This window comes from Balaenoptera borealis, assembly GCF_965194805.1.
Source record: "Balaenoptera borealis genome assembly, chromosome: 4".
Classification (NCBI taxonomy): domain Eukaryota; kingdom Metazoa; phylum Chordata; class Mammalia; order Artiodactyla; family Balaenopteridae; genus Balaenoptera; species Balaenoptera borealis.
Genome location: NC_138861.1, coordinates 126749226 through 126765419, shown reverse-complemented (window position 1 = coordinate 126765419; position 16194 = coordinate 126749226). Strand labels below are relative to the sequence as shown.

At 35.6% G+C, this 16194-nt stretch overlaps 1 protein-coding gene and 1 pseudogene across 2 annotated transcripts in view; one reads left to right on the top strand and one right to left on the bottom strand.

Moving 5' to 3' along the window:
• LOC309628494 (uncharacterized protein) overlaps window positions 1-16194 on the top strand; it is a gene marked incomplete at its 5' end in the record, with an annotated part of 202906 nt that overhangs the window by 71785 nt on the left and 114927 nt on the right. The gene's annotated exons all lie outside the window — the stretch shown is intronic.
• On the bottom strand, window positions 2188-15554 carry LOC309628493 (cofilin-2 pseudogene; annotated as a pseudogene). Its single transcript has 3 exons — window positions 15534-15554; window positions 13115-13218; window positions 2188-13024 (listed from the first exon to the last, which is right to left on the bottom strand). The product of its transcript is annotated as a cofilin-2 pseudogene (transcript).

Here is a 16194-nt window from a genome sequence, read left to right as displayed (position 1 = left end):
TTTTCTATTTTCTTCATTTCTATTCCATTTATTTCTGCTCTGATCTTTATGATTTCTTTCCTTCTACTAGCTTTGGGTTTTGCTTGTTGTTCTTTCTCTAATTGCTTTAGGTGTAAGATTAGGTTGTTTGTTTGAGATATTTCTTGTTTCTTGAGGTAGGATTGTATTGCTGTAAATGTCCCTCTTAGTACTGATTTTGCTGCAACCCATAGGTTTTGGGTAGTTGTGTTTTCGTCATTTTTTTCTAGGTATTTTTTGATTTCCTGTTTGGTTTCTTCAGTGATCTCTTGGTTATTTAGAAGCATTTTTTTTTAGCTTCCATGTGTTTGTGGTTTTATTCAGATTTTTTTTCTGTAATTGATTTCTAATCTCATAGCATTGTGGACAGAAAGATTCTTAATACAATTTCAAGTTTCATAAATTTACCGAGGCTTGATTTGTGGCCCAAGATGTGATCTATCCTGGAGAATGCTCCATGTGCATTTGAGAAGAAAATGTATTCTACTGCTTTCTGGTGGAATGTCCTATAAATATCAATTAAGTCCACCTGGTCTAATGTGTCATTTGAGGTTTGCATTTCCTTATTAATTTTCCATCTGGATGATCTATCCATTGGTGTAAGTGGGGTGTTAAAAGTTCCCCCCTGTTATTGAGTTATGTCGATTTCCCCTTTTATGGCTGTTAGCATTTGTCTTATGTATTGTGGTGCTCCTATGCTGGGTGCATAAATATTTACAATTGTTATATCTTCTTCTTGGATTGATCCCTTGATCATTATGTAGTGTCCTTCCCTGTCTCTTGTAACAGTCTTTATTTAAATCTATTTTGTCTCATATGCGTATTGTTACTCCAGCTTTCTTTTGATTTCCATTTGCATGGAATACCTTTTTCCATCCCCTCACTTTCAGTCTGTATGTGTCTCTATGTCTGATGCGTGTCTCTTGCAGACAGCATATATATGGGTCTTGTTTTTGTATCCATTCAGCCAGTCTGTGTCTTTTGGTTGGAGCATTTAATCCACTTACATTTAAAGTAATTATAGATATGTATGTTCCTAGTACCATTTTCTTAATTGTTTTGGGTTTGTTTTTGTAGGTCTTTTTTCTTCTCTTGTGTTTCTTGCTTAGAGAAATTCCTTCAGCATTTGTTGTAAAGCTGGTTTTGTGGTGCTGAAATTCTCTTAGGTTTTGCTTGTCTGTAAAGCTTTTGACTTCTCTAGAAAAATGGTGCAAATGAACTGGTTTGCAAGGCAGAAAGAGACACAGATGTAGCAAACAAACGTATGGACACCAAGGAGGAAAAGCGGGGGGTGGTGGTGGGATGAATTGGGAGATTGGGATTGACATATATACACTAACATGTATAAAATAGATAACTACTAAGAACCTGCTGTATAAAAAAAATAAATAAAAATTTTTTTAAAAGCCTTTGATTTCTTTGTCAAATCTGAACGAGATCCTTGCTGGTTAAAGTAATCTTTGTTGTAGGTTTTTCCCTTTCATCACTTTAAATATATCCTGCCACTCTCTTCTGGCCTGCATAGTTTCTGCTGAAAAATCAGCTGATAACCTTATGGGGATTCCCTTGTAAGTCATTTGTTGCTTTTCTCTTGCTGCTTTTAATATTTTTTACTTGTATTTAATTTTTGTTAGTTTGATTAATATGTGTCTCGGCGTATTTCTCCTTGGGTTGATCCTGTATGGGAGTCTTTGTGCTCCCTGGACTTGGGTGGCTATATCCTTTACCTTTTAAGGAAGTTTTCAACTATAATCTCTTCAAATATTTTCTTAGACCCTTTCTCTTCTTCTTCTGGGACCCACATAATTTGAATGTTGGTGCATTAACTGTTGTCCCCAAGGTCTCTGAGACTGTCCTCATTTTTTTCATTCTTTTTTCTTTATTCTGCTCTGCAGCAGTTATTTCCACCATTCTATCTTCCAGCTCACTTATCTGTTCTTCTGCCTAAGTTATTCTGCTATTTATTACTTTTAGTGTGTTTTTAATTTCAGTTATTGTATTGTCCATCATTGTTCTTTAGTTTTTCTAGGTTCTTGTTAAACATTTCTTGTACCTTCTCGATCTGTGCCTCCATTCTATTTCCAAGATATTGGATCATCTTTACTCTCATTACTCTGAATTCTTTTTCACATAGAATGCCTAGTTCCTCTTCATTTATTTGGTCTTAATTCTTTTTCACATAGAATGCCTAGTTCCTCTTCATTTGTTTGGTCTTGTGGGTTTTACCTTGCTCCTTCATCTGCAACATATTCTGTCTTCTCATTTTGTCTCACTTACTGTGTTTGAGGTCTCCTTCCCACAGGCTGCTGGGTCATTGTTCCTCTTTCATCTGGTGTCTGTGCCCGGTGGGTGAGATTGGTCCAGTGGCTTGTGTAGGCGTCCTGGTGGGAGGTACTGGTGCCTGCGCTCTGGTGAGTGGAGTTGGATCTTGTCCTTCTGATGGGCAGGGCCATGTCAGGTGGTGTGTTTTAAGGTGTCTGTGAGCTTAGTATGACTTTAGGCAGCCTGTCTCTGATGGGTGTATTTGTGTTCCTGTCTTGCTTATTGTTTGGCGTAAGGCATCCAGCACTGGAGCCTGCAGGCAGTTGGATGGCGCTGAGTCTTGGAGTCGAGATGGAGACTTCCTGGAGAGCTCTTGCTGATTAGTATTCTCTGGGCCCAGGAATTCTCTGGCAGTCCAGCATCCTGGACTTGGCACTCCCACCCCAGAGGCTCAGGCCCGACCCCAAGCTGGGGAACCAAGACCCTGCAAGCCACACGGTGAGACAAAAAAAAAAAATAAGGTGGGGGAAAGAGGACAAACAGACTAACAGAACCCAAGACAAATAGTGAAGACACAAACAGTAACAACAACAGCTTAAAAAAAAAGAAGAAAATGAACAAATAAAACCAAAGACAAATGGTAAAAGCAAAACCAAACAAAAACAAACAAAGAAACACACACACATACAAAAAACAGAAACAAAAACAAGGAAAACAAAAAACAAGAGAACAACCAAATAAAAGAACCCCAAAATGAAATTGAACAATTAAAAACAAAACAAAAACAAAAAAGAAACAACAAAAGCAGAATGTGAACTAAAAAAAAAGCAAAAAATAAATAAAAGGAATGCACAAAAACGATCAAAAAAGATTAAAAACAAAACATAACAAGGAAAAACAGAAATCACTGAAAAAGTAAAGTAAAAATAGAAAACTTAAAAGAATAAATATTAAACAATTTTTTTAAATTAAAAAAATAGAAAAATAAACAGAACAAAACAAAACATAAAAAAAATAATAGTAGTAATAATATTTTTCTGGGGTCTCAGTTTTGAGTGGCCTTGCCCCCATTGTGAGTCACAGCTAACCTCCACTTCCCCAGGAGGCCCTGCAATACCTCTAGGTACGTCTCTGGACCCACTGTGGGCACTGTGAGGGCAGCTCAGACTCTGACCTGGCCCAACTCTCACATGTACTTGCCCTCACAGACCAGTTTCAGTTGTGGGAACACTCGTTGTCCATTCAGATATTCCATATATGCAGAGTTTTCCAAGCCGATCACGGGGATTTAACCTGTGGCTTGTGCAGCTGCATGGAAAGATTTTTGTTCCTCTTCCTTAGTTGCCCCACCCCTGGGGCTCAGCTGTGGTTTTAGCCCCACCTCTGCATGTGGGCCACCTACAGGGGTCTGCTCCCAAAGCTGCCCTGGAGTACTCAGGTCTGCCCCAGTAAGGACAGGGTGCAGAGGTGGCACGGCTGCGGGGTCATGGGAGCCCCAGTGGTGACAGGTGTGTGTGTGGGGGGGTGGTCAGCCGCTGCGAGAGAGATCCAGTCCCACTGTTGAGGAGGTGCATGGGGAAGCCAGTGGCCACAGGCACGAGAGACCTGGCCCCAGTGGGAGCCTTTCCTAGTGCCCAGCAGTCATTGTGAGAGGATCAATCCTAGCAGTAGCCTTTCTTAGTGCCGGCAGCAGACGTGCGAGGGCCAGCCTTGGTGGGGACCTTACTTAGTGCCAGTGGCAGGCACGAGAAGGTCAGCCCCGGTAGGGACTTTTCTTAATGCCTGGCAGCAGGCACGTGTGTGCCAGCCTTGGTGGGGACCTTTCTTAGTCTGTTTGTAGACTTTTTGATGACAGCCATTTTTACAGGTGTGAGGCGATTTCTCATTGCAGCTTTGATTTGCTTTTCTCTGATTGGTGATTTGAACACCTTTTCATGTACCTGTTAGCCATCTATATGTCTTCTTTAGAAAAATGTCTATTCAAACCTCTGCTCATTTTTAAATTGGGGTTTTTTGCTGTTGAATTGTATGAGCTCTTTATATAGTTTGGATGTTAATCCCTTATGAGATACATGATTTGCAACTATTTTTTACCATTTGGTAGGTTGCCTTTTCATTTTGTTGATGGTTTCCTTTGCTGTGCAGAAGCTTTTTAGTTTTTTAGTTTTGTGTAGTCCCATATGTTTGTTTTTGCTTTTGTTGCATTTGGTTTTGGTGTTAGACCTGAAAAAAATCTTTGCCAAGACTGATGTCAAGGAGATTACCACCTGGGTTTCTTCTCCTAGGGATTTCATGGTTTCAGGTTTTACATTCAAGTCAATTCAATTTTGAGTGAATGTTTGTGGTGTAAGATAGTTGTCCAGTTTCATTCTTTCATATGTGGTTGTCCAGTTTTCCCAACAATATTGAAGAGACTGTCCTCTTCCTATTGTTTATTCTTGGTTCCTTTGATATATGCATATGATATATGCATAAGTTTATTTATGGGATCTCTATACTGTTGATTTCTGTGTTTGTTTTTAGGGCATTCCATACTGTTTTGATTACTATAGCTTTGTAATACAGTTTGCAATCAAGGCATGTGATACCTCCAGCTTTGTTCTTTTTTCTCATAATTGCTTTGGCTATTCAGGGTTGCAATTTATTTTTTATATTGATCTTGTATGAAACAATCTTGTCAGATTCACTTATGATTAATGGCTTTTCTGAAATTCTTTTACACTTTCTATGTAAAAATTATGTTCTCTGTTAATAATGACTTTTTATACATTTAAATTCTTATAAAACTCTCTCTCCATTATACCTTGTTTCAATAACTAGGACATCCAGAGCAGGTTGACTAGAACTGATAATGATGGTCATTCTATTTTTTCATTAAGGGGAAGAATTTTAGTAATCCACAATTAGTTATCAATAATGATAATGGTAGATGTAGGTATTTTTGAAGGTATTTTTTTGGCCACTAATTATCTTTTTTCTTTTTACTTTGCTAAGTGTTTTTATTTTATTCCATAAACAAATGATGACATTTTACCAAATGCTTTTTCTGCATCTGCTGTGAAAACCATGTTTTTTCTTTTTTCTGTTCATTTTATGAATTATGTATTTTCACAAATACCATTCTCATAGCTCTTTTTTTTTTTTTTTTTTTAACTCAGATGTGTTTGATTTCTTTATCTCATGTATTGGCTTCCTTGGAATTGATTGTTATTTTATTGGTTTTCCTTTTATGAAATTTAGTTTATATGGTTGTATTTGTTTTTTATTGCTTCCATAACAAATTACCCTAAATTTAGTACCTAGACAAATAAATTTATTATCTTATAGTTCTGCAGGTCAAGTTCAACACAAGTCTCACTGGGCTAAAATCAAGGTTTTGGCTGTGTTCTGTTTACTTTAGGAGAGATTCTGTTTCTTTACCTTTTCCAGCTTCTAGAGGCCTCTGCATTTCTTGATTCATTTTTCCCACCACTCCCATTAAAGCCAGCATCAGCTGGTAGAGTCCTTTACACATCACATATGTCTGATCAACAGAGATGTGATTGCATCTTTTTGACTCTGACCTGACCTGGCTTACCTGGGGAAAGTCCTCCATTTTTAAGGACTCTGTGATTAGGTTGAACCTACCCAGATTATCAAGGATAATCTCCCCATCACAAAATCTTTTACCTTGACATCTTCAAAGTTTCTTTCTTAACTTAAGGTAAAATATTCACAATTTCCAGGTATTAGGATGTGGACAACTTTGGGAGTGGAGGGAATTATTCTTCCTACTATGTGGTTAATCTACAGTTCTCTCTGAACATTATTGCCATAAAGTAGTCTAAAACCAATTATTACTTACATATTTCCCCGGGAATGCTAGAAACTTAGAACACTTTAGATGCACTTACTCCTCCAGACTTTTAAGTTTTCAATACTGTGAATTTTAATTCTCCCCTGGATATTACCAGCTTATTTGTTTTCATTTGTTTATAATCAATATTAATTTATATTTATTTATATATTTCCATTTCATTCATACCTTCTAGTATTTCCTGCTTCCCTCTAAAATCATTCATCTTCTTTTTAAAATTTCCTTTTATATTTTATATAATGCAGTTTTGGTGGCCCCAAGTTATTTCAGCTTTCATTTTTATGAAAACAGCTTTGCTTCTGTGTGTTTTGTTGTATTTGTGATGTATTTTTTATTTGGGGTTACTTATTATGCAGCAGCAGTAACTGGAACACACTCTGGTGTTTCATTTATTCCTTTAATAAAGAAGCTGTTTTCTACATCCAGAGATAGCAAACTATTGCTGCTGGTCAAATCTAGCCTGCCATCTGTATGTTGTTTTTTAAATATACTTTAGAGAAGTTTTAGGTTAACAGCAAAACTGAGCGGAGGCAGAAACATTTCCCATATCATATACTCCGTCTCCACACATATGCCAAGCCTCCCACACTATCGAAATGTCTTACATTTATTAAAATAAATGAACGCACATAGATAACATCATTATCACCCAACATCCGTAGTTTACATTAGGGTTCACTCTTGGTGTTGTACATTCTGTGGTTTTTGACACATGTATGACATGCATCTATCACTAAAGCATCATACAGAGTAGTTTCAGTGCCCTAAAAATCCTCTGTATGCCACCTATTTATCCTTTCTTCCCCCCTCCCCCTGGCAAACACTGATCCTTTTACTATCTCCATAGTTTTGCTTTTCCCAGAATGTCATATAATTGGAATCATACAGCTTGTAGCCTTTCGGATTGGTTTATTTCACTTAGTAATATGCATTTAAGATTTCTCCATGTCTTTTCATGGCTTGATAGCTCCTTGCTTATTAGTGCTGAATGCTATCCCATTGTCTGGATGTACCACAGTTTATTTGTCCACTCACTTACTGAAGGGCATCTTACTCCCAAGATTTATCAATTATGAATAAAGCTGCTATAAACATCCATGTGCAAGTTTTGTGTGAATATAACTTTCCAACTCATTTGAATAAGTACCAAGTGAAATTGCCACATCCTATAGTTAGTTTTGTAAGAAATTGTCAAATTGTCTTCCAAAGTAGCTGTACCATTTTGCATTCCCACCAACAGTAAATGAGTGTTTCTGTTGTTTCACATCCTCACCAGCATTTGGTGTTGTCATTGTTCTGGATTTTGACCATTCTAATAAGTGAGTATATCAACATCGTGTTAACTTGTATTTCCCCAATGATATATGATGTTGAGCATGTGCTTATTTTCATATGCTTATTTTCTATCTATACATCATCTTTGGTGAGATATCTGTTCAGGTCTTTTGCTTATTTTTAATCAACTGTTTTCTTATTGTTGAGTTTTAAGTGTTCTTTGTATATTTTGGATAACAGTCCTGTATCAAGTATGTATTTTGCAAATATTTCTACTCTAGTCTATGGTTTGTATTTTATAGAGAAGTTATTAATTTTAATGAATTCCAGCTCATCAGTTCTCTAATGGATTATGTCTTCCATGCTGTATCTAAAGAGTCATCATATGCAAAGTCATCTAGGGTTTCTCATATGTTATCTTCTGGGAGGTTTATAATTTTGTGTTTTACATTTAGGTCTGTGATCCATACTGAGTTAAAATTTTAAAGGGTTATAAGTTCTACATCTAGATTTTTTTTTTTTTTTTTGGCATGTGAATGTCTAGTTATTTCAGCACCATTTGTCGAATGTTACTAGGGATGTAATGTACAACATGGTAAATATAGACACCTTATCTCTGTTCTTCAGGCAGTAGAGGGTGCAGAGTAATCAGCAAGTACAGAGGCACACAGTTTCTCCTAATTTTACGGCTAATCCTTTTGTGATAATAGCCTGAATAATTTCCTTCATTTATGCTGCTCTGAGTGCTTAGGAGCCTAATGCTTCTCAGCTGAATACTATACAGAGAAAACAATGCCTGAAACTTCAGAAAAAATAAAACTGCCACCTCAAATTTGCTTTTATGTCCCTTAAACTCATTTTCCCTATAGTATTTGAACTATGTAATATAGGTGATAAAGTAGTCAAAGAGTTAGTTTATACAGTAAATGGAAAATTCTTAAAAAGGTCAATATTTTTAAAAATTATGTATAAGGTAGAATGAGAACATGAATAGCTTTGTGCCTGAGGGGGAGATGAGCTTGACCATAGGCGTATACAGGCTAGACCAGGAGTTCGAGTTAAGGCATGGAATTTCTGCAGACCATTTTATTTTTTTATACAACATTATCAAAACTCCCCCCAAAACACAACAACAACAAAAGTCCTGAAATATCAGTATTCACATACTTCAAAATCAGAGGATTTCCTTTTGAACAAAGCATAAAATACCTATGGAATAACAGTTTCAAAAAGAGACTCAGATTTTAATCACAAAACCTAAACTGAAAACAAAACATTACTTTGCTGGTTAGTCATAATGAAATTAGTATGTCTAGTATGAAAATTCTGTAGCAGGGCATTATTTTCACTAAAAATTCACAGCTTAGTAGAGGTTCAGTTATATAACATTAGGTTGTTTATCCAGAAAAATAATTTTTACATAATAACAATGAGAAATAGTAGTTTGGGTTTTTTGGGGTTGCTTTGTTTTTGTCCCCTGAAAGCTTTGTTTTACTTTTTTATTCCCATTTTATATCCTCAGTGTGAATGGGTTTTTAACCTACTGTAAAGAATTATCTTCTGTTTAGTAAATCAAGCTGAATTTTGGTTGTCCAGTGTAGCAGGCAAAATATCAAGAATGTAAAAGATTACCTAATTTATTTATTTGTTTATTCAGATGTTTAAAACATTATGTGCTGGCACTGTATTAAATAGTATGGCTATTACATAATAAATAATATGGTCTGCATACCTGCTCTCACAAAACATACTGTATCTCATATCTAGATATTTTAGCCATCCATCTACCTAGGAAATAAGTTTTTTTAAAATTTATATACACATATTTTTGATGCTATTGTTGTGACCTCAAAGATTAACATGCTTATTCTACACAGTAATGATTTCTTGAGTACATTATATTTCCTTCAAACTCTGCTTTTTTTCCTGTAAGGATTAAGATTATATTTCAAAAGCATGCTTTTAAAAGACAATGCAATCATACATATATACAAAATAAATCACTGATTTTTATAAAATTTTATTTATCCAGCATGTTTAGGGTATCTCTGCCAGCTTTTATAGCCAACGGTCCCGCATCTCACAGCGCACACAACGCAGGGTTATTTCTTGCTCACATAACAATCTGACGTACATCAGATTTCTCTTGAGGACTTTCTTCTACATAATTTGGTCATCCAAGATCATTCCAGTTTGTGACTCTCCATCCTTCAGGCCTTCCTCAGGGTCCTCCTCAGGGCCTTCCTCAGGGTCCTGCACAGGGTCCTCTGTATTGAGGGCGCTGAAACAACAGTCTGTGCAGGGATTTTAAGGCATGTGTAGACTCGGCCACATAGCCCCCACTGAACTGTAAGGAAACCGGACGCTGACATTTATTGTGTGTCCAGGAATGATGAATCAGTCTCTGTCATACCTGAGACACTCTGTGGCAAGAATTATGTATGGACATCTTTATAAATCAACCCCTTTGTGAAAAAAAATTGTTAGGAATTTGAAATTCAATGTATAAATCAAATATTTTGTGACAAGATTTTATTTTGAAATACTTGTAACTGTCTCATAGAATTTTTTAAAATATTTTCATGTATTTTATTTTTTAAAACACTTATAATTTTGCAAGCTAGCAGTAAAATATTGTCAATATTTTACTGATTAGCACTGTATGCCTTTAAAGCTAACTGGAACATTGTTTCATTGTAAATGATTGTAAAGTAAAATGATCATTTCAAATGCCAAATTAGTCTCAAGTAACATATGAACCATTAATTATTATCTTTGGCTTTATGCACAAAGATGTATTTCAAAGATGACCTTAATATTAGTATGTTTTGTCAATCTAACACATCAAAGTACCACATTTTAAAGCAATTTTTACTCTCTGAAATTATTATATAATTTAAAGAGGCATATCAGAAAGTTGAGAAATCAGCTATAAAAACAAAAGATACTGCATAACTTAGAGTCTCTTATTTTTTAGAAGAATGAGGAAAATAATGAAAAATTTCATGGTACAAGTATCAGTACACATATGGTTTAGTGTATGCCAGTATTCTCATGCTTTACTTATGAGTTTGACCTTACCAAAAAGCCATCAAAATGTCCAGGATAATTCACAGAGACAGCTAGAAGCCTGAAATAAAATTTCTCAGTGCAAAAGATTCCAAGCCATTCATATAATTTTAAATGGAAACCTAGACATTTAACTCCTATTTTTGTTTTCATCTGAAAAACCTTTTGAAAATATGGAAAAATATGTAAACCCAATTTTCCCCATACATTAAAAAAAAGGGGGGATTTTTCATTTCCTGTTTTCAAATAAGAGCATTCTTCAGAGCTATGGGGTAAGTTCTAAGCTACAATCCACTGCTTATTAGCATGCCTGTTTTGTATACCAGTAGAATCAAGTCCAGTTTTGCCATTTGTAGCTAACTATGACAAGAAACAAGAGCATGTGTTTGCCATAAACAGCTCTGCTAACAGCAAACTGCTCATATTGAACAGATCAAATTCTCTATAAGGACCACAGCCAAATCCCACTACTAATGTTTGACTGCTATATCATTTTTTTCCAATTTGTGAAATATATTAAAAAATAGTAGCTGAAATGAAAGTTCCTAAACATGAGAAATATTATTACACTTTTTAAGGACAACATTTTACAAATTATTTTCATTATGACCAAATACACAATAAGAGGTTCCTACTTCTTCTACTACTCAACTACTTAGAAATGTAACATGAATTAAAAAATAACTACCCTAATTTATCCAGAGAACAAATCAGATATTGAAGAGGATTTATGTCAAAGTGCAAAAAAATAATTCTTGATCATCATATTAACACATAAGGAAATAAAGTAAAGCTTGTAAAAGTACCCTCTATAACAATAATGTTTTATATTAGTTGGCTTCAGTATAGAATATTTTTTAAGCCAAATTAACCCAACAAACTGGAAAATATCATGCATGAATGTTGTACAAAAAAATTCTTAAATGACCAGTGCAGAGACTAATATTAGCTGTTCACTCTAGGAGTTGCTTCACATGGTATTTTGCAAAATATCCAAGGAAAACAAGGCAACGTTCGTTCTATAATATGCCACAATTTTTATTGCAACGTGTCCATTTTTGCGAGGGTGGGGAGTTTGTTTTCGAGATCAGTGTTCCATTCAAGGCTCTTTTATACAGAAATTGCCATCATGACATATTCAAAATATCTTCAGTGTTGCAAGACTTACATGGTAAACATAAAACGCCTACACTTATTCAGCAGTGTACACTCAATGGAAAACGAAAAGGCCTCGACAACAGCTATTTTAAGAAGATACAAAGGTAACAGGAATGAACACAGGGGCACTAGGATAAATTGATGACACAGTTAACACAACTGGAATTCCTTTTGGGTTGGGGGATTAAACTCATTACAAAAAAAGTGCTTTCCATGCATAGTGTTATATCCGTGCTGCCATGTCACCAAAAGTAGGCTTGCCAAGGCAAGTGAGGTGTACGAATGCTCCAGTCTCACAAAACTGCAATCAAGTGCAACTATAAATAATATTGAATAAAGTTTACCATCTCACCAGTGAATAATACTTTCAAGGCATTCAATTAGCCTAACCCTTTGCAGTATTCTAAGCTATTCACATTGACAATCACCTTCATTGTAGTGCTTGCTACAAGGGAGACATATAACTAGTTGTTTGGGCTAAAATATAACGGGAAGGCATTCCTTGGGTTCTACATAAAAGTAACAGTTTAATGGCAATCTCTGATAGGCTGCTTATATGAATGATATTTCCTTCATTCATTGTGTTGTTAGGACCCAGTGGGAAGAGAAAGGAAAAAAAAAAAAACCCAAAACCTAATACTATTCCAGTTGACTGAGCTGGAGAAACGGAAGCTCCTCAAGATCCAGATGGCACTTGACTTTGATTTTACAGGGTTTTCCTTCAAGTGAAACTACTACGTTGCCTCTCAATTTCTCTCTAAGTGTCAAACGGTCCTTTATTATCATCTAAGCCATTTACTTGCCACTCATGTTATTACCTCTAATTTCTTTTTAGTGGCATCTGTAGAGCTAGCGTAAATCATCTTTTTAAAGGTGCACTTTCAGAAGCCCAGAATGTAAATACTAGGTCTTCTTTCTTAGACTCTTTTGTTTTCTATGTGGCATCTTATTATCAGCAATCATTCATAGGTAGCAACTTCACAAAGGGTGCGTAGGGGTCCTCTACCATATCACCAGTGTCACCCACCAAGATCTGATTTGCCTCCTCTACAATTGTCTTCTGTCATCGCTTAAACAGAAGACAACAGCTTTCTTTCTTTTTTTGCTGTCTTGTGTAGACATTACCTTACTTTCCTATCATTAAAAACTTCGATGACTTCATCATTCACTGTAACTCCAGAAGCCAGTTTCAGAGCACGCACGTGGAATAAGATCAGGCAGCAGAGGGCAAAGGCGGCGTGCCGGCCATGGGGGGAGCTCCGAGGTCCCTTTCGCGCCCCTGGCCCCGCCCGGACACCAGACGCCCAGCCGGTGCCCGAGGCCTCCCTGCGTCGCGGGAGGGCCGGCGGGCAGGTGGGGGGAGAGCAGAGGGGCCGCAGCGCCCACCTTGGAGGCCACGTTCCGGTTAAAATGGCCGTCTCCGGCCCGGGGCCGTCTCCCCACGTCGGGGGCCCGCAGGCTGCGCGCCTGCCTTACCGCAGGGCTGTCGGCTGAGGCTGCAGCGGGGGCTCGGGCTCCCCTTCGGTGGCGCCGCGGGGAGAAGGAGGGGCGGGCGGGCTGCAGCGGGCGCGGGGCACGCCCTCGAAGAATGTTCACAGCGTCATGGACCTCTGGACACTTAAGATAAAGCGCACGTTTTTAATAAACTCTGGTGTTTATTTATTGATTTGACTGAAAAAACAACTCCAAGAAGGCAGTTATGTCTGTGGCACCCCAGGCTCTTAAATGTATATTGAAAGAACAAATTTTGCTTTTTAAAATATCTTGGAAGCAGTAGCAGCAATACCAAGCATAAAACAATTTAATGCTTAAAATATGCAAGGGTCCAACTCAAACACTTTATTCCTTAAAAATTAGAATGAATATAATCTCTTTTAATAACAACCAAAGAGCTGTTTGTTATTCAAACCAGAATAAATATATTTTCCATGTTTTTATCTATATTCTAACAAAAAAGAAAACTTAAGCTATTTTTTATTCATATTCTTTGTAATATTTAGATTATTAAAATCATCAATGAAGCAGGAAAATATTGTAGTTAGATAGGAGATACCACAACACAAAGTATGGGTTAATATTTCTTCATTTCTAATAGTCCTCAATATTTCAGAAGACGTAGAAAATTAACATTTTCATGCTGTGGTTGATGGTCACATGTATGCAGTGTACTGTTTCAGAAGAACAATTTTTAATTCTTTCCGTTTATGAAGAATTAGAAAGTTAAACTTGCAATTGTATGTAATAGGCTCCTTGGGTCTTATAAATGTTTATATGGTTAATGGCACTATTCTTGCACAATTTGGAAATGTATCTTATTGTCATGCATTCAGATAAATATGGGATTCTCTGAACATCAACTATAAAACTATTTAGGATATTCAACCGTAAGTGGTGAAAAATAAGTAAACTAAAGTCAATTTATTTTTTAAATATAATCTTGTTAAACTCTTGTATACCTAGTTTTTCTTTTGATGTTTTATTGATTGTAAGCTTCAATAATTAGAATGTATCTTCTATCAAAAAATTTTTTTTAATTTATATGAAACATGGAGAAAATGAGATAACTAACCACAGAGTAATTTATTGATTCCTAGACATTCTTGTTTCAACTATATCTCTCATTCCCCTGCCTCCAGAAGTCTTAGAAAGTGAATTTGCTTTTTGGACGACAAGATGTTCCAGGTGTTTCTTGTGTTTTCCTACCCCGTCCTGAATTTAACCATTTCTCCAAGAATCCCTAAGACATTTTAATGTTTAAATACATTCACATACCATCATCTAGGTGCTGGTGAACATCTTCATTGCTACTAGGTCATTGTTCCTAGGCCCTTTAGGTGGACAGGTGAAAGTTTTAAGATTAAAAAAACATGAATTCTAACTGGTATTTCCAAAATAAATTTAGAAACACGGAATTTTTATTTATTCCTTTTCATTTAAAAATTTCTACTACTTTGTTCTAATGTTGAAAATATTGGTTCCCAATAACATCAGCAAAATGTTTTTATACTTTACATATAATTTTTGAATACCAATATCGTTAATAAGAATAGACTCAATCAGTATTTTATAATTTAGATTATATATTAGAATATTCTAATATAGTACATACATGAGTATATGTATATATGTATAAATATTTTATCTTTATATACATCCAATTATGATTGTAGAGTCAAATTACTGTAACTTCAAATCACTTGAAATGTGCATTGCTGATTAGTATTTTTGCATTAAAAAAATTGCTAATTTTTATACTTAATTTTATTATCATGTTAAACTACTTATAAGTTCTATAGTAAAAACTTACAAGAGTTGCCTCATGGAAGTTTTATTATTCTTATGTCCTCTCTATTCTGCTTCTTCCCTCATTGCATAGAGCGATATTCTATTGTTTTTACTATTTCGTTTCATTTTTATAAACTGTAAATCATTGCGTTTCTACATTGTATTCCTTCTTCATTAGGTACACTGAAATATACATACATGCTGATTTACACATTAATCTTAGCTAAATACATCCTAGAACTAACTTTATAGAAATAAAGAGAAATATTTTCTATTGCTCTATACAGCTATTATGTAATAATAATGCAACCTCTAAAAAGGGTCTTTTTTTAAATTGCAGTGTAATTGACTTATAATGTTATATTAGTTTCATGTGTACGACATAATAATTTGATACTTGTATACATTGTGAAGTGATCAACACAATAACTCTGGTTAATATATCTGTCACCATACATGGTTCAAAAAAAATTGCTTCTTCTTGTCATGAGAACTTTTAAGATTGATTCTCTTAGCAATTTTCATATATGCAAGAGTGTTATTAATTATAGTCCCCATGCTGTACATTACATCTCCATAACTTATTTATTTTATAACTGGAAGTCTGTACCTTTTGATCCCATTCAACCATTTTGCCCATATCCCACCCCCCACCCTCCACCACTGGCAACCACCAACCTGTTCTCTGTATCTGAGTGTAGTTATTTAGGTTTTTATTAACTCTTTTTTTGTTTGTTTCTCATTTAAGTGAGATCATACATAAAGTATTTTTCTTTCTCTGTCTGATTTATTTCATTTAACATCATGCCCTCAAAGTCCATCTGTGATATCAATATAGTTATATTTCCTTCTTTTTTATGGCTGAATAATATTGCATTGTATATGTGTGTGTATGTAAACACACACACCACATCTTTGTCTGTTCATCCATCTATGGACACTTAGATTGTTTCCACATCTCGACTATTGTAACTAATGCTGCAATGAACATGGGGTTCATATACATTTTTGAGATAGTGTTTTTGTTTTCTTTGAATAAATACCCAGGGGATTGCTGTATCATATAGTAGTTCTATTTTTAATTTTTTAAGGAACCACCATGTTTTTTTTCATAGTGGCTACACCACTATGAACTTGATGGCAAGTTTACATTGCCATCAACCATGCACAAGGGTTCCCTTTTCTCCATATCCTCACCAACACTCGTTACTTCTAGTCTTTTTGATAATAGCCATTTTAACATGTGTGAGGTGATATATCATTCTGGTTTT